Genomic DNA, 25,809 nt, shown 5'->3' on the forward strand with positions numbered 1-25,809 from the left:
AATTTTTGAAAACAAAGTGGTCTATAACATTTCTAATTTATTTCCTTCCTTTGATTTTTGTCTTTTTTAACTTTATGTTGTCCCCATCTATAACAAACATAGCTAAATTAAAAAACCACTGTCAATTTTAACAACAACAAAATTAAAAATGTTAATTCATTAACTTCCTCTGTGCTTTCCTCACAACAATATAATTTTGCTGTGTGTGTGTGTGTGTGTGTGTGTGTGTGTGTGTGTGTGTGTGTGTGTGTGTAATCAGTTTAAGGAGACTTACAGTTAAGGACAATTTTAAGAAAGGTCACTTATACAACTACCACATAGTACACTCATAACAAAGATGACAACCCGACTACTCAGTTACTACACTACTGCTATCTTGAATCTGTCTAACTTCCATGTTCTAAATAATGGTCCTGCTTATGGAAAATAAAAAATGCTACTTGCTGCAGTATCTTCATTTATGGACTGCACCAGATGAGTCAACCTGATTGTGGCATACTAGATGTACCTTGCAGTATAAACTTGTAAATTCGTCCTTTGGGCAGTAGATAGTATTCACTACTGCTCAGAAAGACGAGCTTACAACTTTACACTTCCACCAGGAGTGTCTTCTATATCCATCCCTGAAACAAACCAGATCAAACTTTTTCCATTACTTGACAAAAGTTGATAATTTACTAGAAATATGTTACAGTATGTTCTCTAATACTAAGTACAATTCATTACACACAAATTTATTACATTTTTAATTATTTGTTCATGCCATATTCATTTCATCAAATAATGGCAAAAGGGAGAGAGAGAGAGAGAGAGAGAGAGAGAGAGAGAGAGAGAGAGAGAGAACACTATCTTCCCTTGAATTGGCATATTTTTTTATACAACATTATGTTGCTATACCCAAATATCTTTCTGATTAAATGGAAGATATTCCATTTGCAAATGAATTGGCAAATGTCCTATGCTTACCTAATTAACAGGATGACTACTTTTTTACATGATTAATCATTTACCTACAATCTGAGAACATCTTCAATATGTATATTAACAAAATCACTATCTCCAATCAACATAGTAACTTTTCTTACTGTGCTCTTTTACTTTCCCATAAGCTACTACAGCTACAACTGTTTAACAACATTGTTCTAACAATGTGATGAAATAGAACTACCACACAGGTTAAATACCACTACAGTTAATATACAGATACTCATTTCATGTCAATAAAAGTTTGTAAGATATATTTATTATGAAGTGACAAAAGTAACTATTAAAAGCAAATTATAAACAACTGACTACCTGTATATGAGCTTAGGCTGTTCTACACTTGAGGGGTTTATTCCATTGTCTATTTTAAAGTTGCTGCACCCAAAAATGGAGAAATTGCTTCTACATCAAACAATCTCTCTACAACAGATATACATACAAGCAGTTTTACTTTTATACTGCAGCCTTGTTCCAATCTATCAATTTGACAATCACATACTCACATTCCTCAATGTGGAAGGATTTCAATGTTAATTATCTATACGTGTCTACTACATTTCTCCTTTCTTAGAGGGATCTAAATATTCCACTGCTTATTCCATACTCCTGAATGTTTTGAAAATCTTTGTTTTGCCACTTTGTGATAACATAGGCCACAACCAAATCACAATTAATACACAATGAACCACTTTTTAATGAGCATTTCTGAATGTTTTGCTTAAAAAGTCAGTAATTAAAAAATTCTTAACTGTAATATCTACAGTCATCACACTAATGAGGGGAACCACACAAAAATATGGACAGCACATTTTTAGAATACTAGTGCAAATTTTACCACCACAGATTAACTTGGCTATAGTAACCACTAGCACATATCTACAACCACTGAGCCCACTGATATGGAAGTTTTTCCTATGGTTACTGTAATTTGAAATGTCTTTAAATTACATTGCCATTAATACTACCAAAAATCCTGGAAACTCCTTAAGAGATTTCTAACAACAGTTTTTAAAATATTGTTGTTCATGAAATGTGTGACATTTACTTTATGTAGTACAAATTATGTTTGGTCAAAGACAAAAAGTGACAGATACTCAACCACATTAGATGCCACACACAATTATTTTAATGCCCATGGTAGCAAGGTATTCAAAAAACTGACTGACGAAAGTCTCTCATGCCCATGAATAAAAACTTAAATTCATTTGTCTGGACATGGTCTCTATAGTAATAGTTCAACAAATTTAAGTATTTTGGATCAATCTATGCAACTATTAAATAGGCACATACATTTGCTTTACCAAATGCATTTTGTTTTACTGGACAAACATCATCTGCAGTGTGAAATCAAGTTTTTTACAATTTTGGTTTTGTTGATTATTTAAAAACAGCCCCTTGCACAAGCTATCTAAGTGTGGTTCTTTGACTTGCTACATTTTCATCTGGAAGTGTCATCTGCATGCAAATTTGGCATGCTATTCCTGTCTTTGGCACTGGCATTTTTGGCCTATTTTCATTTTCCCTTGCTTTGCTTCCTATTTCCTGATGGAACGAAACTAAACAATGTGCCACTATTGCACATATATGTTTTTACACTTCCCTGAAGAAACATGTATCTATTTAACTTCATGTGTTTAGTGTTGCCAACATTGTTACATTTAATGTTCATTTCATCTTAAAATGTTCATTACTTACGGCAATACAGCTTTAATTACATGTATGTGAGGAAGAGAGAGCTTGGAAATTACTGATCTACACAGAGGAGGAAGAGTGTTGAAAGATGAGTACAAGATGGGAGGAGGAGAATGATTTGTATTGTGTTTGATTCCAATTTTTATATGGCTATTAGGTACACATTAACACTGTGTTTGTGTAATGTGTGTATGGCAGACACATGAGAAGTTTGTTCTAATGATTTCAATTATGCATATATTCTTCTCATTTGCTTGGCCTATGATATTTTAGTTAAATGTGATCTGCAAATATTAGATGGCATGTAATGTATTTTCAAATCTTGGTGTTTTCTTTACATCTTATGTCAAAGTTTCTACCAGGCATTACAATGTAAATTTTGCCAAAAATCCTTGCAACAAATTGTAGATACAGGGCTGTTGGTATCTGTCTGGTGGATAATTTGTGTTGCATTGAATGCTTGTACCCTGCTCATTGAATATACCACCTATTTTGTATGTGGGTTTATTCTGATAAGCCATTGTTGACCATTTAATTGGAATTGTGCTGCTGGTATTATTTTTGTCATATTTTAAACATCTTTATTCCTTTTCCCTGTTCTAATCAACCATTGCTTAATTCTCCCTCTGAAGCTCTCAACAACATCTGGTTCTTTCAATATACTCAGGGCCCATTTCCTTAATTGCCTACCTTTTTGCAGTTTCTCCAGTTTTAATCAGCATTCAAAGATGAATGGGTAGCTTTGAGAGCTGATACAGTGAAGGCAGCAGATGGTGAAACAGGTGAAAAGACTGGTACAACTCTTTGGATGTCACTCAACAAACTTATTTTAATTGATGAAAGGAGAAAATATAAAAATGCAGAAAATTAAGCAGGAAAAAAGGGAATACAACTGTCTAAAAAATGAGACTGACAGGAAGAGCAAAATGGCTTTATAAGCATATTTCACTAGGGGAAAGAGACATACTGCCTACAGGAAAAATGAAAGAAGCCTTTGGCAAGAAGAGAAGTGGTTGTATGAATATCAAGAGCTCAGATGGAAAACCAGTACTAAGCAAAGAAGGAAAAGCAGAAAGGTGGAAGGAGTATAGAGGATCTGTACAAGGAAGACAAATTTGAAGGCAATATTATAGAAACGTAATAGGAAGATGATGATGATATGGGAGATACAATACAATGAGAAGAATTCAACAGAGCACTGAAATAACAGTCTAAACAAGGCCCCTGCAGTAGACAACATTCCATCAGAACTACTGGTAGCCTTGTGAGAGCCAGCCACGATAGGCAAAATAGCCTCAGACTTCAAGAAGAATGTAATAACTCCAATCCGAAGAAAGCTGGTGCTGACAGGCATGAATATTACCAACTATTAGTTTAGTAAGTAATAAGAAAACATATCAGAAAATTCCATTAAAGAGCTTACAGTTACCTGTCCAATTCAGAATATACACTGCACTCTACCATCAGTGTGGTGCCAAATGCTGGTGGACAGTGTCCATCCGTGTGGCCACACTACATCCCACCTTGTACCAATGATCTACAAGCACATGTTGCTGCACTGCTTTGGCAAGCATAATATTACTTATTTATTGTAGTGCAAGTTTCTGTGAAAATATCTGTAATAAACCTATTACACAAAGTACAGTACAAGCTGTGTAACTACTGTTCACACAGCATGTGACAAAGAGCACTGGAGTACATTATCATCACACTTAAAATTTACATATAAAGAAAGAATGCCACTTAAGCCTGCAGTACTTTTTTGGTATGTTAGCATGCAGGCTGCCCTCATTGCACATATCACACAGAGGTTCAGGGTTTCAGGTGTATGATGCTATCTTGCAACCACATTTCAGCTGACAAATTGGCAGTCACCTTCAAGTGAACTGTACCCTGTAGATTACTTGTGCACACTACTACATTTACACATAAAAATGGTGTGGTGCTAAACACACACACACACACACACACACACACACACACACACACACACACACACACACACACACACACACACTTTTTGCTGCATGAACCCACTCCTGTCAAATTCAGTGCCCTCTGTTGAATACTGCTCCTGCAGATGCACAGGAATATACTGCATACATGCCCCTCTGTCAAATTGTAGGTTGAAAGAGTTAAAAATCTACTGGTTGAACTAATAAACTCTGTCACTAGAGGTCACTTTAGGTGTAAAATTTTGTCTTTGTGAAGAAACTGTCACTAGACATGGTATTAGGAGTAAAATTTTGTCTTTCTGGACAAGTTAAAGAACTCACACACTTTATCCAGCTGACAGTTGCCATCATGATTAATAAAATCTCCAGCCAAACTTATTTCCACAGACTTAAGTAACCAAATTCTGAAAGGGTATCATCTTCATGATTTTAGTGGTAGAATACTCCAAAGAATGTCCCATTGATATACAATGCTCAGCTATGGCTGACTTACAGGTTTGGTAAAGGCAAGTGTGGCAATCATGTTCCAACACATTTCATTTTATCCTTGTGTGTGGTCTGACCAATACTGACATTGCCATACTGACAATCCTTTAATGAGACTAGAAGAATACATGTCTTTGCAGGTGGCTGCAACATTACTGTAATGGCTTTTCAGGATTACACCTAGCTTACAGAAATACGAGGTGCATTTAAGTTCTAAGGCCTCCGAGTTTTTTTCTCCGGACTGGAAAGAGAGAGAAACATGCGCATTGTTTTAAAATGAGGCCACGTCCATTGTCAATACGTCCCAGAGATGGCAGCACCATACGGCAGATAGAATTTTACCGCCAGCGGCGAGAATGAGAACTGTTTTAAATACTTAAAATGGCGACATTTTCCTTACTTGAACAGCGTGTAATCATTCGTTTTCTGAATTTGCGTGGTGTGAAACCAATTGAAATTCATCGACAGTTGAAGGAGACATGGATGTGTCGAAAGTGCGTTCGTGGGTGCGACAGTTTAATGAAGGCAGAACATCTTGTGACAACAAACCAAAACAACCTCGAGCTCGCACAAGCCGGTCTGACGACATGATCGTGAAAGTAGAGAGAATTGTTTTGGGGGATTGCCGAATGACTGTTGAACAGATCGCCTCCAGAGTTGGCATTTCTGTGGGTTCTGTGCACAATCCTGCATGACGACCTGAAAAAGCGAAAAGTGTCATCCAGGTGGGTGCCACAAATGCTGACGGACGACCACATGGCTGCCCGTGTGGCATGTTGCCAAGCAATGTTGACGTGCAACGACAGCATGAATGGGACTTTCTTTTCGTCGGTTGTGACAATGGATGAGACGTGGATGCCATTTTTCAATCCAGAAACAAAGCGCCAGTCAGCTCAATGGAAGCACACAGATTCACCGCCACCAAAAACATTTCGGTTAACTGCTAGTGCTGAAAAAATGATGGTGTCCATGTTCTGGGACAGCGAGGGCGCAATCCTTACTCATTGCGTTCCGAAGGGCATTATGGTAACAGGTGCATCCCACGAAAATGTTTTGAAGAACAAATTCATTCCTGCACTGCAACAAAAACGTCCAGGAAGGGCTGCACGTGTGCTGTTTCACTAAGACAACGCACCCGCACATCGAGCTAACGTTACGCAACAGTTTCTTCGTGGTAACTTTGAAGTGATTCCTCATGCTCCCTACTCACCTGACCTGGCTCCTAGTGACTTGGCTTTTTCCAACAATGAAAGAGACTCTCCGTGGCCGCACATTCACCAGCCGTGCTGCTATTGCCTCAGCGATTTTCTAGTGGTCAAAACAGACTCCTAAAGAAGCCTTCGCCGCTGCCATGGAATCGTGGTGTCAGTGTTGTGAAAAATGTGTATGTCTGCAGGGTGATTACATCAAGAAGTAACGCCAGTTTCATCGATTTCGGGTGAGTAGTTAATTAGAAAAAAATCGGAGGCCTTAGAACTTTAATGCACCTCGTATTGACCATATATGGGAGGAACACCCTGAACTTTAAAGTTATTCTCTTTATCTTGCAACTGGTCATGTTTAATCTTTGTTAAAACTATACTAACGTAATGAGAAGAGCATTAATTTTCTTTGAACATTGATTGTAGGTGTTCAAATTCTTTGTAACCCTGTCTTCATTAGATTCAAGATGTGTCTAGTGCATCAGTGCGAGAACGATGCCCACAGTCTGTGAGAGGTGTCGACAGATCTCTGTAACTAAAAATCTGTGTGTGGTCTGAAGTAAATTGAATGGCTAAATGACCCATTCACTTTCCAACTAAAACATCTAAAAACAATAGACACCCACCTATTTCCATTTTCATCATAATGAATTTAATATTCGTATAGTTTAAATTCAGAAGTCCTAAAAATCATGCTATTCTTCTTCTCCATGGGGTTCCACTAACAGTGCTATTCTCGTATCACGAGAAGACTTTTAGCTTAAGTCCTGATGACTCTTTCACATCAGATTCAACAGTTCTTGAACTTGCATCCACCAAGACAATATTATGCATTTGTGTTATGAAGAGGGTGAATGTATATGAATTGCTCCCCAGCAGTACATCCATTGCAGCTGGCATTTATAGCCAAAAACTGAGACATCTTGCACCTGCAATCTGAGGAAATCAAAAGAGTGCTATGAGTGCTGATATTGCAAGATAATGCACAGTCAGCCTCTGCTGATTGGACAGAAGCAATTTTCCAAGATCTTGGTTCACAGATCATTTTTCATTGGATTTATTCCCCTCCAATGTTAACCTTTATCTTTATTGAATGACTATCAAGCACACTCATTTCTGGATGCTAAAGCACTTCAAACTGGGCTTGACAATATCACTAACTCCAAACCAGTATATTTCTACAGGTATGGAATCAAAACAATACCTGGGTGTTGTCAGACTGTTGTGGATAATATGATACAGTATAGTTGACTAACTTCTGTTATTTTTATCTGTTGTGTAAAATTAGCTAATGAACATCACTACAAAAATATGCTCTGTACTAATACAAGTTACAACTTATAACAATACCCCTATTCTGAATAAATTCTATTTTAATAAAACAGAAAGTATCAGCAATATGAGCCTGACCAAAATTTCATGACTGAATAGTGGTAAGATGTTATACATATATTCTTAACTCTAAACATTCTGTCTACATGCAAACCTAGATAATATTCAAATATTTCAGTGCTAATACTGAAGTATATAAATCCCCTACAGGGACTACAAGTCTACAAAACCCTGATAAGTTATTCAATGCAAAGCACTGATTGATAAAATATGTATTAATGGGAAAAAGATGAGTGGAAGCAGAAAAATGCATTCATTACAAGTGTGCAATTCTGTTAAGTTCTTCACTTTCAAAGTTACACGGTACTGAAATCAAAGACACAAGAAGACTAGTGATCAGTGTTCTTACAATATCTTATTACATTTCTATTTGGCTGCATGAAGCTCAGTCACAGAAGTGGTATAAAACTAACCAAGTGGAACGGATACCTAAGGCAGCCTCAAAAGACGATGTTACCACTGAGATAGTGAACCCCTGCTTCAGAGAAGCACTCTACTGCCATAGGAACATCTAAGACAATTCACACTTTAAAATGTTAGATTAGTTGTAGATTCTTAATGTAATGACCTTTTTGGATGGAAAAACAAAAAATTACATAGTAAATGTCACATTAGGTAAGAATCATTCAGTATATTTAATCGAAATTATTCGCGAAGTCCTCATTTTCGGTAGCTGCCATATTTTTTTATCTTTCCTGTCTCTAAGATAGTGCAAACTGCAAAGTATACTTTACCTGATGCAATTCATATTTTTGAAAGCTGCACCAGTAGTTATATTGTAAACATTATGAACAAACAACACCTTTTATTCTTTAACAATATAGGGAAAGACATACTGCTACTTATCATGAAGGAGAAATGTCAAGTTGCAGGCAGACAAGATTAAGACACTTACATAAAGTTTTCAGCCACAGCCTTCATCAGTAAAAGACATTCATACCATTCACATACACAAGCAAGCACATTTCATGCACACAAGACTGTCAGCTCCAGCACCATGTCAGAATGCAACTATCACATGGGATGCAAGCAGCAATCTGGACAGAGTGGGGAAGAGAAGGGGAAAGGGAAAGTAGTGTACAGGTGGGGAAGAGAGACAAATGCTGTCTGGTGGAGTTGGCAGGGACTAGGCTGCCAACAAGCACAGCATCCAGGTTGTGGGGCAGGGAAGGGAGGAAAAAAAGGATCAAAAAGGGGAGGAGTGGGGAACAACAGGCAGATGCACTGGCAGAGGGCTGCAAATAAACATGGTGGCAGATAAGAATGCAGAGGAAACTATTGGGTTCAGTATGTGGGGACAGTATTTTACCACACATTGAAGCCGGGATAATCACAGGAGTGGAGAATGTGTTTTAAGGGTAACTCCCATCTGTACAGATCAAAAAAGCTGGTGGTGTACAGAAGGATCCAGATGGCCTGCACAGATGGGAATTATCCTTACAAAACATTCTCCACTCCCATAATTATCCCAGCTTCAACATATGGTAAGTTTCCCCACATCCTCTACTCAATAGTTTTGTCACCATACTGATCTCCCACACAATGTTTATTTACAGACCTCTACCAACACATCTGTGTGTGTGTGTGTGTGTGTGTGTGTGTGTTTTTTTTTTTTTTACTGATTAAGGCTGTGGCCGAAAGCTTAGCTTCATGCAAGTGTCTTAGTTGTGACTGACTGCAACTTAACGTGTGTCATAGTAAGTAGCAATTTGTCTTTTTCTTACAATGTTGATAATCCCACCTGAAGTTGCCACTGTTTGACTTTCTATTCTTTGATTATTATACACTTGAAAACAATTTTTACAACTCATTAGCACTACTTCCAAACCAAAAGAACACCAAAAGCAACACAGCACTGATTAAAAAACAAGAATACCTACAGAAAAATTTCAAAATGTACGAATAACGAAGTTTCAAATCACGAACATTAACACAATACTGACAGTAATATTCTAAATATATCATTGAATTGTCATTCAGTTTATAATAATCAAAATATTGAAAAGTCATCTCATTAAGACTACAATTTAACCACTGCTGACGTTTTACCAAGAGCAGCAAAAAAGCTTCTGATGAATGAACTCTCCAATATACAATACACTTAAGAGATATAATCCAAAATGAAATAAGAGGTTCACCAAGCAGAGTACAGGACAGATTTTCTATCCAGCACCACATAGTTGGCATGGTTTGGTCGTAATTTAGTTCTTAATCGTTCAATGCCCTTATCCTATCAAAACACATATGCCAAGTATCAAGGTGTAATTATTACAATAAACTTCTATGGTAAGTAGTACTCTACTTCCAGTTGCGTATCACTGTCACCAACACTAATTTTAAGGTGACGAAAGAAGCAGATCCAAACTACGCTTACTGTTTTATCCATTGCCACATGAATTTTGTCAAGTTTTGGGTCAAATTAATTATAAATGAATGCACACATCTGCAAAGCTCTTCACTGTTTTAGGAGATTATCTCAGTCCTTAACACCAAGTTGCTCATTTAAATTATTACTAGAATAGAAGTAGGACTCATTCTGCTAAAGGGCTTAATGACAACAAGGTCTTAATACAATTTGAGTATTGAATGGCTTTTAAAACATTGTACTTTGATTGTATGTTCTGATATACAGTGCTGAAATGGTCTGAGACTATGCAGATCCTACTAACCCGTGATACAAAACTACCACCAGGTGGTCACTGATAATGGGATTAAACGCCAGACTTAATTCCTTCCAGTGTGTGGAAAGCATTAACACCTATATACCCCACACACAACAGCCCCCTTACATGCTACGTAATTGTCACTGTATGCCCTATGCTTACACCTACCTGTAGACAATTTAATTTCTTCTCCAGCAGATTGTGAGCTCAATAAAATGGAGGTATTAAACAAGAGTTGCAGTCTATCACCATCTGTAGCTACAGTGACTGATTTTGCTGCAATCATGGGACTTGGCACTACAGCCACCTATACTCCTAGTAACACTATGTTATAGTGAGCTCTGGCCAAAGCTCGTAAGTCTAATTCTAACTGCAACAAAAAATTATGGGAGAGCGTTACATCACGTCTAAGATAGGTGACCCCATCGCTAATGGCTGTAAACAAATGGAAACATCCAATCCACTTACCAACCTCATCTCTTGACACTCAAGATTCACTGAACCCCCACCTATTGTTCCACTGTGAAGAGAAATCACATCTCCACTACTAATTTAAAACTGATCAGGACAAACAACTACTCTCAATGAGCTTCAATAGGCTCATAAATACGTTACATTGTATGTCACAAGAACTCAAAGCTGGTAACTGTTTCCGATATCGATTCAGAGGTTTACCGCAAACATAAGGAATAACCCGTTTTTCAACCTTTGCATTCCTCATTACAGAGACATGAGAACACCATTTCCACGTTCAATTAATACACTAGAGCCAGGAGTTTAAACAATATTAAACCAATCCAGACTACTGAAGACAATGAAGTTGTGGCCCTCTGGTATCTGTAGCAAAAATTACTCATTCAATAGCTCAGTAATGTGCTCTGACATGAACTGCTACTTTGTCACTATGATAAATCATCAGGAATGATTAATATTAGAAGCTTCCTGTTATCAGCATTTTCTGATAGTATTATACTACTTCTATTAGGATAAAGTGAATGACTAACAAATACAGATATTCAGTCAAGCAAACATAAAAAGCTATGAGCAAACCACTAAACCACAATAATTCATTAAATTTGTCTCATTACAGTTGTAGGCCGATGATTATCCAAAGTTTGTTTTCCAGTCTACAGAACTGCAGTACGAACTTCGACTTTTCTTAATATTACATTACTGAATTTTGCATAGGTCTTTTGAATGGCATTAGAGAGGAGAAAACAGATTAAATATATCACTTTTCCAACATCATTTGAACCTACTTTTACACTTTCATTCATACCGAGAAACAAGTAATTTAGCTAACAAAGTACTGAGGTGCCAATGACTAAAATTCTCTTATTACTGTGGTGGTAGCAAATGCAGACATAAAAGCTGATCAACACAAAGAAAGAAATGTGAGCAATTTTAATTTATGCCTAAAATCACCTCCTTGGAGTAAAAAAAAATTGTGTTGTCACCTACTACATAAGAATAGTTACAATATTTCATCCAAATTACAAAAACATATCTAATGAATTTAACAGGATAACTGAACATCACTCTCAGTGGTAAGCTGACGATTACAGAGATGCCATACATTTGCTGTGATGCTACCCCCTCACTATTCCACCACAAAGAAATTCTTTAATAGCTCTCCACCCAAGTGCCGCTGCGAAATCAAATGGAGGCAGCTCGGCAAGCCCAATAATTACTGAATTACCACTGTGAGGCAAGGAATGTCAACATGTCTGATAAATGAGGGCAAATACACTCTTACAACCACGGCCATCACATCAAAGGCACAGGCACAAGTGTAAGTGCAGGCACATGTTTGGTCTAACATGTTTCAGTGTAACCACAACAAGCTGATCAATGATGGCCGGCATGCTACCTCTTTGCTGATAACAAGATGCAACCAACCTAATGCCTACCACAGCTGTGGTAGGCCACTGCCACCCATTGGATCACCGTGGATGGAAATACTGGTATACGGCCAGCCCTCCTACATTACAAGTCACTGCAGATTATCTGTAAGCTGCCACGTCCACACTGTGTGGCGCATCCACACAGCCTCCTGCCTGACTAGCTTCTGCTGTGGTCTTTTTCAACCCATGATAGATGACTAGGGCCTAGTCCTTATGACAACCAGCATCTAGGGCCACAGTTAGCAGTCTTCACCTAACCACGTGAAAATCTGCCTTTGAGAGCACTGAGGTGGGAATTGCACTGTACTACGGGATGTTCAGTAGCATTAGAAGTAGATGATACTGCCTGTTCTTTTCATTATTATAGACTGGATAAAACAAAGATGACCTTTCAGTTTAATAGTATCTAAATGTTTGAGTTTTAAACGTTCAAATAATTTTTTTCAAATCCACACCTGTAAAAATCTACAGGTCTGGTATTAGAGACAGGTCAAGCCAAGTTTGAAGTCCATTTTCTCTCAGAAAGGATTTTCTTGATAAGTCATATAATAAGGAGTGAGAAAGGGTCAAATCAGCTATATGCACGTAGGTGTTATCACGCAATAGCAGCACTTATTGCAGTCTTCTTGATCAATTTTCTTAGTGTGTCATCTAAGTGTTTCAGTAGTTGGCAACATCAGCAACAGATAGTTGTAGGGAGCCGTTTGTAGTTCCTGATTGGCCTTTGTTTCAAGACATTTTTGTTTGAGGCAAGTCAATTTCTTTCTATGAAGATAAGATGAAGGCACTATATCTGAATAGTATTATTAATACTGAATATGAATGCATGATTAATCCACTGCTAACATTGAAGCCAAAACAAAGATATTTCCACAAATTTAATTTTACTGCTTTGAATTAAAGCATGTAGTTCCACTACACCTGAATTTTGAACCTTGACCCTTTAATGACTGTCGCACCAAGGTTTAATGTTCGAAGTTCATATTTCGCAAATACCCATATTAAAGTCTGACAGCACACAAATTTCAAATACATTTTAAAAACACTCAAAAGATCATACATTTAGGACAAGTAAAAATACACAGCTTGGAAGAGGGGGTGAGGACTAGATTGATGGGGAGATGGGGATGGTGAGTGAACAATGGTATGTAACTCATGAGCCAAGCTACAATCCAGAATACAATCTCATAAACTGATAGGAAATTTCAGGGCTGTAGCAACATATGTCTACATACAGGGAAACGTGCACACACTGCTTGTCCACCAAAACAAACTTTAAAATTATAGGACAGTAAGAAACACCACTTAGCCAATAAATAACAAACAAATTACAAATATCCCATGTACAGAACACACTGCTTTGTTTTGATGTAGAGAGCACATATGGCAGTATTTCACTAAGACCATAAAACAGACACTCAGCTGTCTCAAGAACACACAAACAACAAAACTATTTAATAGCAGAAAAAAATATTTTAGTACTTTAAGACTATCCCCTTTGCAAACCAAACCGACAAAATCACTATACCAATAAATAACTTCAAAATCCTCTCTTCATCCAGTGACACAGCAGATCTACAACAAGCATTCATTAACAGAATTTTTTTTAGATAAATTGAAAATCAAAGCTAGTAGCAGAGTTGGTAACACTACACACAAAAATGCACAGACACGTTTAGTCAGAGACATATAAACAAAACAATGTGTAACAGTAGTAGAATATTTTGTCACATGTTAGGTCAGAAAATGTGTACCAGTGAAAGTGAAAATAGGACACAAAGACTGACACTAAAGACAGGAATAGCTGACAAATATGCACAGAAATGACACTTCTGGATGTGTGGAGAAAATAGATGAAATTGCAGTAAGTGAGAGCCATACTTTGACAGTTCATTAAAGAACTTCCTTCTAGATTCACAACCAAACCAGAATTGTAAATGTGTTTCATCCTGGCCCCAGATGATGATGATGATTATTAGTGTTATAGGGCGCACAACAGCGAGGTTATCAGCGCTCGTTCCCTAAAGTTCAATTCAGAGCCGAATTGTGAGAGAATTCGTATTGTTCAAATTGCAAGATTGGACACAGCACATCAAAACAGGGAGATAAAACTAAAAATAAAATAGCAGGACAAACAGGTAAAAATAATTAATGGTGGCTGAGTGACCACTTACAAATAATGGGTGACCAAACCACTGGACAGCACATTAAGACTTCAATCACCTGGCCCCAGCTGTTTCAATTGAAGGAAAAACAAATTGTGCATGAAGGAATCAAACAGATTCAAAACACCAAGTGAAATTTAAATATTCTAATATGTTTGTTGCCCTCACTGAAAAATATGGGGTAAAGTTGAGAACTGTTACAAACAGTGGAAAATGAAGAAACTTTAGAGGTTTTCATTTACACAAACCGAGATACAGGATTTTCCCCAACTGCCAATTCAAAGTAACAAAATGTGAGATTTCTGTAAACAGAGATATTTGGGCATTTTTTTTCCAATAAACTTTTGATTAATGAGGAACCATATCATGAGCTTCAGCCAAAGGCACAGAAATGCAGCACACTTTATACTTATCTCTACGGACTGTAGTGCAGTAGAAATTAGTTACCAACGTGATAACATGCTAGCAGACCAATGACACCATTAACATGGTAGAGATATGAGTGAAGGAATGACTAATGGTGATTAATGGCTGAAGTCTCTAACAGGAGTAAATTATCAAAATAAATTCTAATAAACTAGTGGGATTTCTACAGATATCCAAGACATTTTAATACAATCATTTTTGTTAGTAACAGTCACCAAAACACATTGCAACCTCAAAACATCTGATCATATTGGCAATATATGGCATTTAATCATGGGCATAAATATAGCTATGGAATAAGCAACGTATATTAAAAAATGTCTTGACGTATTTGTTGTCTTCAACTCTCAATCAAACTATCTACCTTCTAATCCAATGAGGAACTCTGCCTATGCTCCATATCAGTCAGGCAACACAAACTCTTGCAAAGTCTAGCATACAATACAACACAAAACACTGTTTTCCTTAATGGATGATCATCTCTATCACACCAATATAGATCTAATGAACAACATGATCTAAGCCAGCCTCCATTATAAATTAATGATATGTTTTAAGTAACATCTGATGACATGTAAAACTGGCATACACACACAAAATCATTCCAGAAACTGCCTGCATAACAATACTACACTTGTGGTGTTTACTGGAGCTGAGCAGTACACCCATTAACATTTTATCCATGCCACTGTAAATTTCAGTGAGTAACTTCACAAAAGCTTAAACCTCTTCCGAGTGCACTTATACACAAGGCATAGAATGATTCTTTCAACAACGTAATTAGGACAGGGATACCTAATTCAATATTTGTTCAACATAATTCTCTCTGCACAGGTGACAATCAAGTTACAATTAATAAAGACTGCCAAGGGCCCAAGTATCTCAGCAGTTTGACATGACGAGATCCCAATGTTCAAAACAACATGAGAAATATAAAAAGGTACAACAGATCAAGGAAGTCAAAAAAGGTGTTAAAATCTGGCAAAGAAGATCATATAGTGAACAGTGAGAAAAGATGGAACTGAAGTAAAAAAAAAGAGGAAATGGGCTAAGGCCAAAGAGTTCTATATTCTTATTAAGTTCATTACAACAGTAAGAGATTTTATATACAGAAGGCTCATTTTCTCATAAATATTCAAAATAATTCGATGTAACTTTCACGAAACATATTACTTGCTCTTACACTTTCTAAATTTTTATTTTAAGGTTTTCTGGACAACTGACAATTTTAATATAAAATACTGAATAATGGCGTGAGTAACAATTGAGTAGTTTAAATTGTATTTCACATTATTAATCAACTAGTAAAGACCAACTGGAATGAAAAGAATTGGGAACATATTACCATGTCGAAATCATACTGGAATATGAGTAACTGCGGAGGATGAGTTAATGTTTGGGCAATGGACGAACATCAATGCGTACCTCCACAGTAGCATCAATCACCAGCAATGGTATCCTATATAAATAATGTTGGAATATATTCAACTTGCATACGGTGAGGTGGGTGTGTAGTTCAGTTCAGATGGATGACAATGCCTACCTCTGTTGGTGATATGTAAATTGTGAGAGGAAAATGAATCACAATATCCATACAATCTGTACTTCTGTACATCTACTCACAGTTCATGGCCCACTCAAAAGTCCCTAACCTAACGCAAGTTTTTTTCGACCTGCACTCAAATGTTGAGATACTACTCAATTCATGGATTTGTGTGTTAATCTTTAATAATATTTGTGGAATACTTCATCAGTAGTTGGAGGAACTTAGACATATTAAAAGCCTTAATACATAGTGTTATGTAGTCAAGTTCTTAATCATCTTTAATAGTGTGCACACTGACAATGCAAGTAAGCCAGGTGGAATACTAATAAGCTATAAAAGTAATTTTTTAATGTGACACTTTTGCAAATTGCACTCTTGAATTTCCTGAGGAATCTCGTACATGTTTAGAACAAGTTCCAGATATGCAAGAGGTACCTTTACATCAGTTTGAGAGACTAACAGAGCATAACACTCATGTATGAAACATATGAAAAACTACTTAATGTTCAATATACAAAAACTATAAAACATGGGAATTTTATTATTAGTAACACCTGAGAGTTTCAGCAATTTATGTATCCTCTGGAGATATTATACAGTAACCCCATATTCTGTGCCACATCCCTAGAATATTATTGTCATCTGAAACTGTTTTTATGATGATGAAAATGTAAAATGAGCAAGGTGTGGAGATTATGGAATCATCCCACAGCCATCCATTCCAAAATCTCTAAGTTAACTGTTACAAAAGGGGTTGAGGCACACTTCTGAAGGATATCCCACATCTCCATCAACATACAGCTGTTAACTTGACTGTCAGATCCATCACAGGATCAACACACACAACTCCACAAATAACACATGCATATGAAGCATTTAGTACTGCATCACCAGATTGCAAATTCTAACCCAGACCTTCAGCTGCACTACAAATCAGTATGTCATCGCGATCTACAATGCAAAAACTAATACAGATGAGAAGAAATATTGGCCCTGTTCTGTTTGCACAAATTTGAAGTAATGCACCACACAATTACTATGCAAGAGACAAAGCTGATGTGTACCAATAGATTCAGTTGACCAGGATTTTTATTTTTTCATGTAAGAATATTTTGGATGTTGGTTTATTGTTCCATAATACAGTAGTACATGTATACAGCAACTCTAGGAAGCATATTTGATGAGAAAAGAGCAGCGAAGTATTGTGTGTGAATACATGTAGGAGGAGGAGGAGGAGGAGGAGGAGGAGGAGGAGGAGGTTGGAATATCAGCAATATTAGGAAAAGGATAGATTGCTACTCACTGTGAAGATGGCCCACTGAGTTGCAGACAACCATATCAGAAAGACTGTTACACACAGTAATCCCTTCGGCCAAAACCTTCAGCAAAGGGAGAGTACACACACACACACACACACACACACACACACACACACACACACACACACACACACACACACACACACACACACAATTCCCACAGGCAAACACACCACAAGCACATATGACTGCTACCACTGGCAGCTCCAACCAGAGCTCCAGTCAGAGCTGCTGGTACTAGTGGTCACATGTGCATTAAGTGTGCTTGCTTGTGTGAGCTCCTCTGACCCTTGACAGCAAAATGGCATGCATAAACCACTCATCGAAGTCTAGTGTGTTTACCCAGTGGTAGCAGGGCAACACGCATATAAAAGCACAGAAATGTTTAAGCTTTCTGAACCAGTGGCTTCTTCTGGCAGAAGGGTTGAATGGTAAGTGAAGGACTGGTGTGAATTTGAAGAGTTCAGAAAAATCACTCAGAACCCTGGGCTGGTGGAGACTTTCCAGATGGGATGGCAAGGAAAGACTGCACCCAACAAAATTTGGAAACCTGAGAGCTTAAAGGTGGAAGACAGGGCAATGAACAATACAGAGACTACTGACAGAACCTCATGCATGAGCAAATAAGAGTGGAAAGCTAAGTATATTGTATGTGGTAGAGGTAGGTGGGTGGGGCATAGATACTCCAAAAAAATAAAAGATATAGAAAACAAAGGGAGGGAGGAGGGAATTTCTTTTTAGTTTTTCTAAATCTTATTTTCTGACCTGTCAATCCCCCCCCAACTCAACAATATACAATGAACTCAGCTTTCTATGCTTATTAACTCGTGGCTGTTGTTTTGTCAGTAATCTCTATATTGTGCATTGCCCTATCTTCCACCATTAAGCTAAGAGATTTTCAAATCTCATTTGGTGCAGCCTGTAACAATCCGTCTTTCTTTCCCATTCCATCTTCTAAGCCCAGGGTTCTGGAAAACTTTTGCGATCTCTCCCCACTTCCAAAACCTCACCATTCCTTTTCCTTCACTCTTCTTCCTTCGTCTTCAACCCTTCTGCCAGAAGAAGGAACCACTGGCTCCGATGCCTTGAAAATTTCTGTACTTTTATATGTGTGTTCTCCTGCTGCCACTTGAGTAGATTTTTTTATCTACCCAATTACATTATAAAACAGTAACTACTTATATGCTCATAGCATTATGTTCACTGGATTCACCATCTCTTAACTTTTTCAACCTAATTTCGACCATCTCCCACATTACAGATCAATTTGTCGGCATAATTAATATTCTCTTTCGTTGGCTGTCAATTCACTACCAAACTGTCTCTCTCCATCATAACTTAGACATCACACTATGCTACAGATCAGTCTGTATCCAACTGACTCAAAATTTTGCACCATACAATACTTGTGCTATTTAAGAATTGAACTCTTGCAGATAGACAAGAGTTATAGTTTAGGTGTGTGAGGCACCACCTCATTTCTTATGCTTTGCGTTTCATGAGTGATGATGGTTTTGTCAAGAAAGTTCATTAAAAATGCCTCTATATTAAATTAATTAATGTTCCATAATCATGAATAAGACATTTTGTAAAGGTGTGAAATGTGCCAGTTTAACAAAAGGCTTCTTTGTGTGACAATTTAATAACTGTAAAATTACTAATTTATATCTAAAATTCACCTATTGAGTAGAAGCAGCTGTAACTCAGAAATGCTTTTAATTTGCTTTCAAATTCTGGCTGGCTATCTGTTAGTTTTGATGCTATTTGGTAAGTGACCAAGGACTTCTTTGGTCATGTAAGCCACACCTTTCTGTTCCAAAGTTAGATTTAACCCATAATAGTGAAGATCAGCCTTTCGCCTAGTGTTGTAGCTATGCACATTACCACTGCTTCTGAACTAGAATGGGTTATTACACAGACAAGACTTTTTTTTTAACACACAGGTGTGTACCACACGTGACAAATTCTGCGTGCAGTCAAGTGTGGCCACAAGAGTTAACAGTTCTGTGACTAGGATGCTTGAAGGATGTGAAAAATGGGTAGTAAATTATGAACACTACCTCCAATGTCAAAACAGAAGGCTATCATAAAATAAATTGGTCACATATGAAGGTCTTTGTTCAAGACCAATAACTACAAAAGCTTTGTTTTGGTAACTCATCACATAATCCCAAGTCTTTTAGGCCCATATTATTTCAATGAACAGTAAAGGATAAAACTATAGTTATCACCAATGCAGCTATCTGAATATCAAGCTAACAGTGCTAAATAAACATAGCTATTCAATGTAATGAAGGAAGAAGCATAATGTTTTAAGAAGTACCATTCCTATTAATTTCATTATATTCAAGTTTAGTTCGTCTACACACCAGCAGTATAAACAGCTCAGTGGTTGTTACTAATATACAGCACAGATGAAGTTCATCTTTAATGTATGAATCACTACTGCCACTCTTTTGCAAATGAACATTTTGTTTGCCTAATTGCTACAACCATCTTCACAACCATTCATTTTGAATACTTGCTAGATGTATCCAAGTAAGTTGAGTCCATTGCTTTAAATATCTTTCATGGATTTGAGCTACAGAACACAAGCACAACAGTCAATGGGTTCATCTAGTAGGCCTCGTTAGTACAAATAAACAATGAATATGCCAAAAGCATTTAAGGAAAATGCTAAAAACATACAAATTGGAACCACGTAAGATGAAATTGCTTGGGATTCACAGATGACGTAGCATTACTATCTGACATTCAAGAAGCCAGCAATAAAAAGACTACAAAATGTAGCAACAGACAGAATCAGATATACTACTAGTCAACCACAACAGTAAATAAAGATATCTGTCCATCTTCACTTTGTGGTACACACTGAATACAAAAAAATATTTGGCTGCTATAAGGCACAGACTGCTGGGTCCTAAATAATAACTGAGTTATCTGAGCTCACCTTGTCTGATCAGAAATAGTTTTTATTTTGGAGACAGACCAGTTTAGTGTCAACAATGGAGATCAGTAACCTGCTTCAACAATCAGTCTGAAGCACACTTGTGTCATGAAGAGTGTTCAGATGTGTGTGCCTTTCTAAATGATGTAAGGTGTCTTATTACTGGATAAACATATTTTTCGGTAAGTAAAAATTATTTCAAGGTACGGGATGACTCTTTAGAAATGTTTATCAAGTTATTTAATTTTGTTCTGTTGTATTCTCAAGGAAGTTCCTATTACCTATGATTGTTTAATATTTTTCAGCTGGAAATATACACTACTACTTTTCCTAATACTGAAACAAACGGCAACTGGAAGCATAAATTTAATTGTTGTGTAATCAATATCAACGAGGTTTCAGTACCATGTGTCATTGGCCTTGCAGATAATTCTGCATGTCATCTGAAACACACACACACACACACACACACACACACACACACACACACACACACACACACACACACACACACACACACACACACAAGCCTTCATTCCAATCAAAGAATTTTCAGTAGAGCAACAGGAATTAATAAACCAAAGTGAGAAATGTCTTACTGAAAATGCACAAATATGCTTTCATCACAAAGCAATGCTTGTGGACAAGTATGACTTTCTATGGAGATCTTGTTGTAATCCTTTTGATGCAAAGAACAGCAGAACAATTGCAACCCATGACTAATAGCAATGTGAAACTTGGTCAGAACATCTATCCAACTTGCATAAAACAATTTTTAGCAAAGAAAGCAGAAAAATCAGTCGACTTCAAACCAGTTAGAACATGAAGCATATCCAGAAGTATCAATCGATTAAAGTCTAACTGCTATCAGAAAGTATCAAAAAGGGGTGTGAAAGGTTATGCAAAACGAAAAATAAGCGAAGCTCAAGAGGCAATTGCTAACATTGCTGCTGCTGGAGGATTTGCCCCAAAAGATCTTAAAACACCTAGTACAAGCAAGACATGTCCTGATTGTGAAGATTATAAGCAGCTGATTAAAGAATTTAAAGAAGTTGCAATTGTCGAGGCAGCCTGAAAAATTGCAAATATTGACATTAGTACCACAAAGCTGGACTATAAAAGAGAATGCAAGAATCTGGTGTTTCAGAGAGGATGGTCAAAGCAGCTAGGAAGTTATAGGCAGAAAATGGTGTATTAGCTCTGCCAAAGAACAAGTGTGGCAAGAAGATTCCAGGTACCATAAAAGAAAGAATGGTAACATTTTTTCAGAATGAAGAATTCAGCCGAATTTGTCCAGGTAAAAAAGACAATCAAATAGAATATAAAGGAAGAAAGTTTTGATGCAAAAATACCTTGTGAATAATTTGAAAGAAATGTTTGCTGCATATCAACTTCAACATGGGCCCGAAATTGGATTTTCCAAATTTTGCGAATTGAGACCAAAATGGTGGATCACTGCTGCATGAACCCACTCAGTATGTGTTAGCACTACACCAAAATGTGAAAACTGATGCTTGCAAGCACTCCAATTAGCTAAAAAAGATTGTAAGAGTCCGATTACTAAAATAGTGTATGATTTGGAATCCAAAGACTGCATGCTTCATCACTGTGAAATCTGTCTGGGAAAAGAACTACTGGAACAGTTTTTAGAAAGTAGTTTTGAAGACAGTGATCCAGATGACACCATTGAGTTCAAACAGTGGGTGCACACTGATAGATAAACATTAGAAAACAAGCAGATGACCACCAAGGATTTTATTGAAGATCTGATTTCAAAAATTGACAAACTTTCCACTCGTCATTATGTTGCATAGCACCAGAGCAAGCACCTAAAATGCATAAAAGAAAGCTGTAAGCCAACTGATCATATTAATGGACTTTGCTGAAAATTATTCCTTCATTGTCCAGGATGCAGCTCAAGGTTTTCACTGGAATAACAGCCAAGCAACTTTATACCCATTTGTCATGTACTTCAGAAATAACCTGGGCATCAGCATCAGCTACTGTATAATAAGCAACAGCCTGAAGCACGATACAATCGCTGTACATGATTTTATAGTGAAATTAATAGAAGATCTAAAGTGTCTCCTTGGAAAAATCACACACATTAACTACTTCAGTGATGGGTCAGCAGCACTTAACAAAAACTTCAAAAATTTTCTGAATCTCTGCCACCATCAAAATGACTGGAATCTTAGCTGAATGGAACTTTTTTGCTAAAAGCCATAGAAAATCACCATGTAACAGAATTGGAGGAACTGTAAAGCACCTGGCAGCAAGATCAAGCCTTTAAAGATCAACTGAGGACCAGATTTTGACACCAACTGATTTGTTTAAATGCTGTACAAATAATATCAGAGGAAGCCAATTCATTTTTGTTTCAAAAGAAGAAATTGAAACATTAAAAACTGAGCACACAGCAAGGTCCAAAAATGGCTGCACAATATCAGGAACAAGAGAGAATCCCCATTTTGTGCAATTAAATGAAAAGCAAGTTTGTGTTAGAAGAGTATCCAATGATACAAATTTTTTTGTGGCAAAGTCAAGCAACAGTTTAATTCAGAAATATTACAGCCTTACAACTGGGCCAATACATTGCCTGTATATATGACTGAAAAATGATGGATTGGTAATGTGTCTGAAGTTTCAGAAGAAGAAAATTATGTTTTACTCAGTTTCATGCACCCCAATGGACCTGCACATTCATTCTATTGTTCAGTTAGGCAGGATGTTTGTTGGACTCCAAACAAACACATTTCTGTCATTCCAGCTCCATCAGCAACAAGAATGGAGCAACATTATAGCTTGTTAGAGTCAACTGTAATTGCCATTAGTAACAAATTTGAGCAAATGAATTAATAAGAACTGAAATATTTGGCTTGGGAGCCGTAAAGAGTACGACTGGTACATATATTTTTTAATGTAACAAATGTAGGCCTAAGTTTATTTGGGACAAGATTTATAGGCCACTTTGATAGCACACTATGATGAATTTACCATAGTTTGACCTTTTGTACTGTAACTAAGCTATTGTACCCAAAAAGTTGAACAGGATCACAAAGTTTCAGCACGACAAGTCTCTTAGATCCTGAACAATGGTAAAACAATGTTCATCATTTATTCATTTCAGTCACAATGAGAAAAAAAACAGCCTTTATGAAAAGGTGGCTAGTGGCCCCACCACACTACTTATGAAGCTGTAATTTGGCAGTGCTTAATGTAAGGTATATATGCACATCCTGTAAAAATTTCATCAGAATTGGAGATGGTCAAGTGGGGGCTTGTCTAAATTTAGGCCACTTGCCATGGAATGACCCTACTATAATGGTTATCATACAATTTTGGAGACTTAAGACTTTGAACATATCAAGATAATTACTATTCATGTAAGTTTAAAACTAATATGAAATAAGAATTTCCTTTACTGTCAGCCATCAACGAAATGCCTTTTTCCTATGGATACAATTGCTGTTAAGAATATAGGCTATATTTACTATTGTGTGCATATTGTAGGCATTATACAGGATTAAGACTTTCACAACACTGATTGCTCTTCCAGGAAAGGAGGTAGAAGTTGACTTTGCTGATGCAGTCTGCTGGGCAATTAAACAGCTATTAGGTATGCATCATGCAACAGATTATACAGCTTTGTATATGCCCCCTCACTCTCATTGCAAAGATCACTAAATGATGAGTGCAGCAAACAATCACATATCTTAGTTTACACAACAGCCTTTCATTCCTTTTTAACTAGTAACACAGTAAACTGTTAGTGGACTTTCTCAGAAGCAACACTGACCTCCCACACTATCGTTTCTATCACAAAAAATTGAATGGTTTGCAAGATACTTTTTAAAATACAGAGCTAATACTCACTAATGGATACTAACGAAGTACACTATACATACACAAATTTAATTGATACGATAATAATCTACAGTAACAACACTGGACAGGAGCAAGCACATAAAACAAATATTACGTATTTTTCCATTAAATAAACTTTCAGTTTCTGTCAACCCTCCCAATGTAAATTTCTAGGACACTAACAGCAACAAAGAACATTCCTTTTCAAATGACACAAACAACATTATGTTCTGGTTATTTTGACTGAACATTTATCCGGTCAATATTCGTTACACTGCCTTTGCGACAAATGCTGGAGTACGTAATGTCAACTGCACGAGGAAATAAAATTTCACTAAATTACCAAAAACAGCACGCGCTTTAACAAATACGGATATGAATCATCACTTTTACTCACGATCTTAAGGTAAAAAAAAAAAATCTCAATTTTGTTATTTCTAGGAAGGACTTACACGAATCTTACAATGTACTCGAATTTAACTGTATGCGGCATAAACACGGCGTTCAAGACAACGTTTTTCCATTCACGAATATTACAATTAAGCTTCCAGATACTTTCAAACGCATTAAGAACAGCAGATGAACGAAAGTTTCGATTTAGATGTCTAGTGCGACAAAGAGGCAAAACTTTTTTTTAAATTACCTGTCTAATACCATCACTAACTTCCATTTGTGATAAAAGTGACCAACATAAAACCAATGGGATAACAGGATTCGCTTAATTGACTACCTTCGCCAACAGCTGTCAACGAATCTAAACAAATAACAATACTAGCAATTACCTTATCTGCCTTTTGTGACATTCGCTCACTGATCATTGATTTCTCCAAAGCGTAATCTGTCAAAGATCTTCCACCACATTTTTCATTTGTTTCGTTTTGCGATATGTACGCCAGCGCACACATACCTTTGTGAAAATTGTGCAGTGCTTACAGCTGTAATATAACATATTTTCTAAAATTTCGCACCTGCTATTGTTTTACAGATATCTGAAGCATATGTTGGCACAGATCCAATGATAAATCCATGAATAACATCAAAATGAAAGGTTATTGTCGATCTAGTACAGTTGACATCGACCTTTTTGGTGGATAGACGAACGGCGGTAAATCGAAATGCCCGCAATCGCCACTGAAGTAGATTCCCTTAATTTTAGCTCCTAAATTTTTATGGCTGCTGGCAAGTTATTATTTGTTTCTGAATATATACTATTAACACCTATCTAGAGCAAAGTAAGTGCCTTTAAATCTTTATGTAGATT

At 36.9% G+C, this 25,809-nt stretch overlaps 1 long non-coding RNA gene across 1 annotated transcript; it reads right to left on the minus strand.

Annotated features, from left to right (window-relative positions):
• Positions 1-200: 200 nt before the first annotated feature.
• Positions 201-25,499, minus strand: LOC126184820 (uncharacterized). The gene is made up of 2 exons (XR_007536888.1): positions 25,331-25,499; positions 201-623 (listed from the first exon to the last, which is right to left on the minus strand). It is a non-coding gene; the product is annotated as an uncharacterized LOC126184820 (long non-coding RNA).
• Positions 25,500-25,809: the final 310 nt, after the last annotated feature.

Source organism: Schistocerca cancellata, chromosome 4 (genome assembly GCF_023864275.1).
Source record: "Schistocerca cancellata isolate TAMUIC-IGC-003103 chromosome 4, iqSchCanc2.1, whole genome shotgun sequence".
In the NCBI taxonomy this organism is placed as follows: Eukaryota; Metazoa; Arthropoda; class Insecta; order Orthoptera; family Acrididae; genus Schistocerca; species Schistocerca cancellata.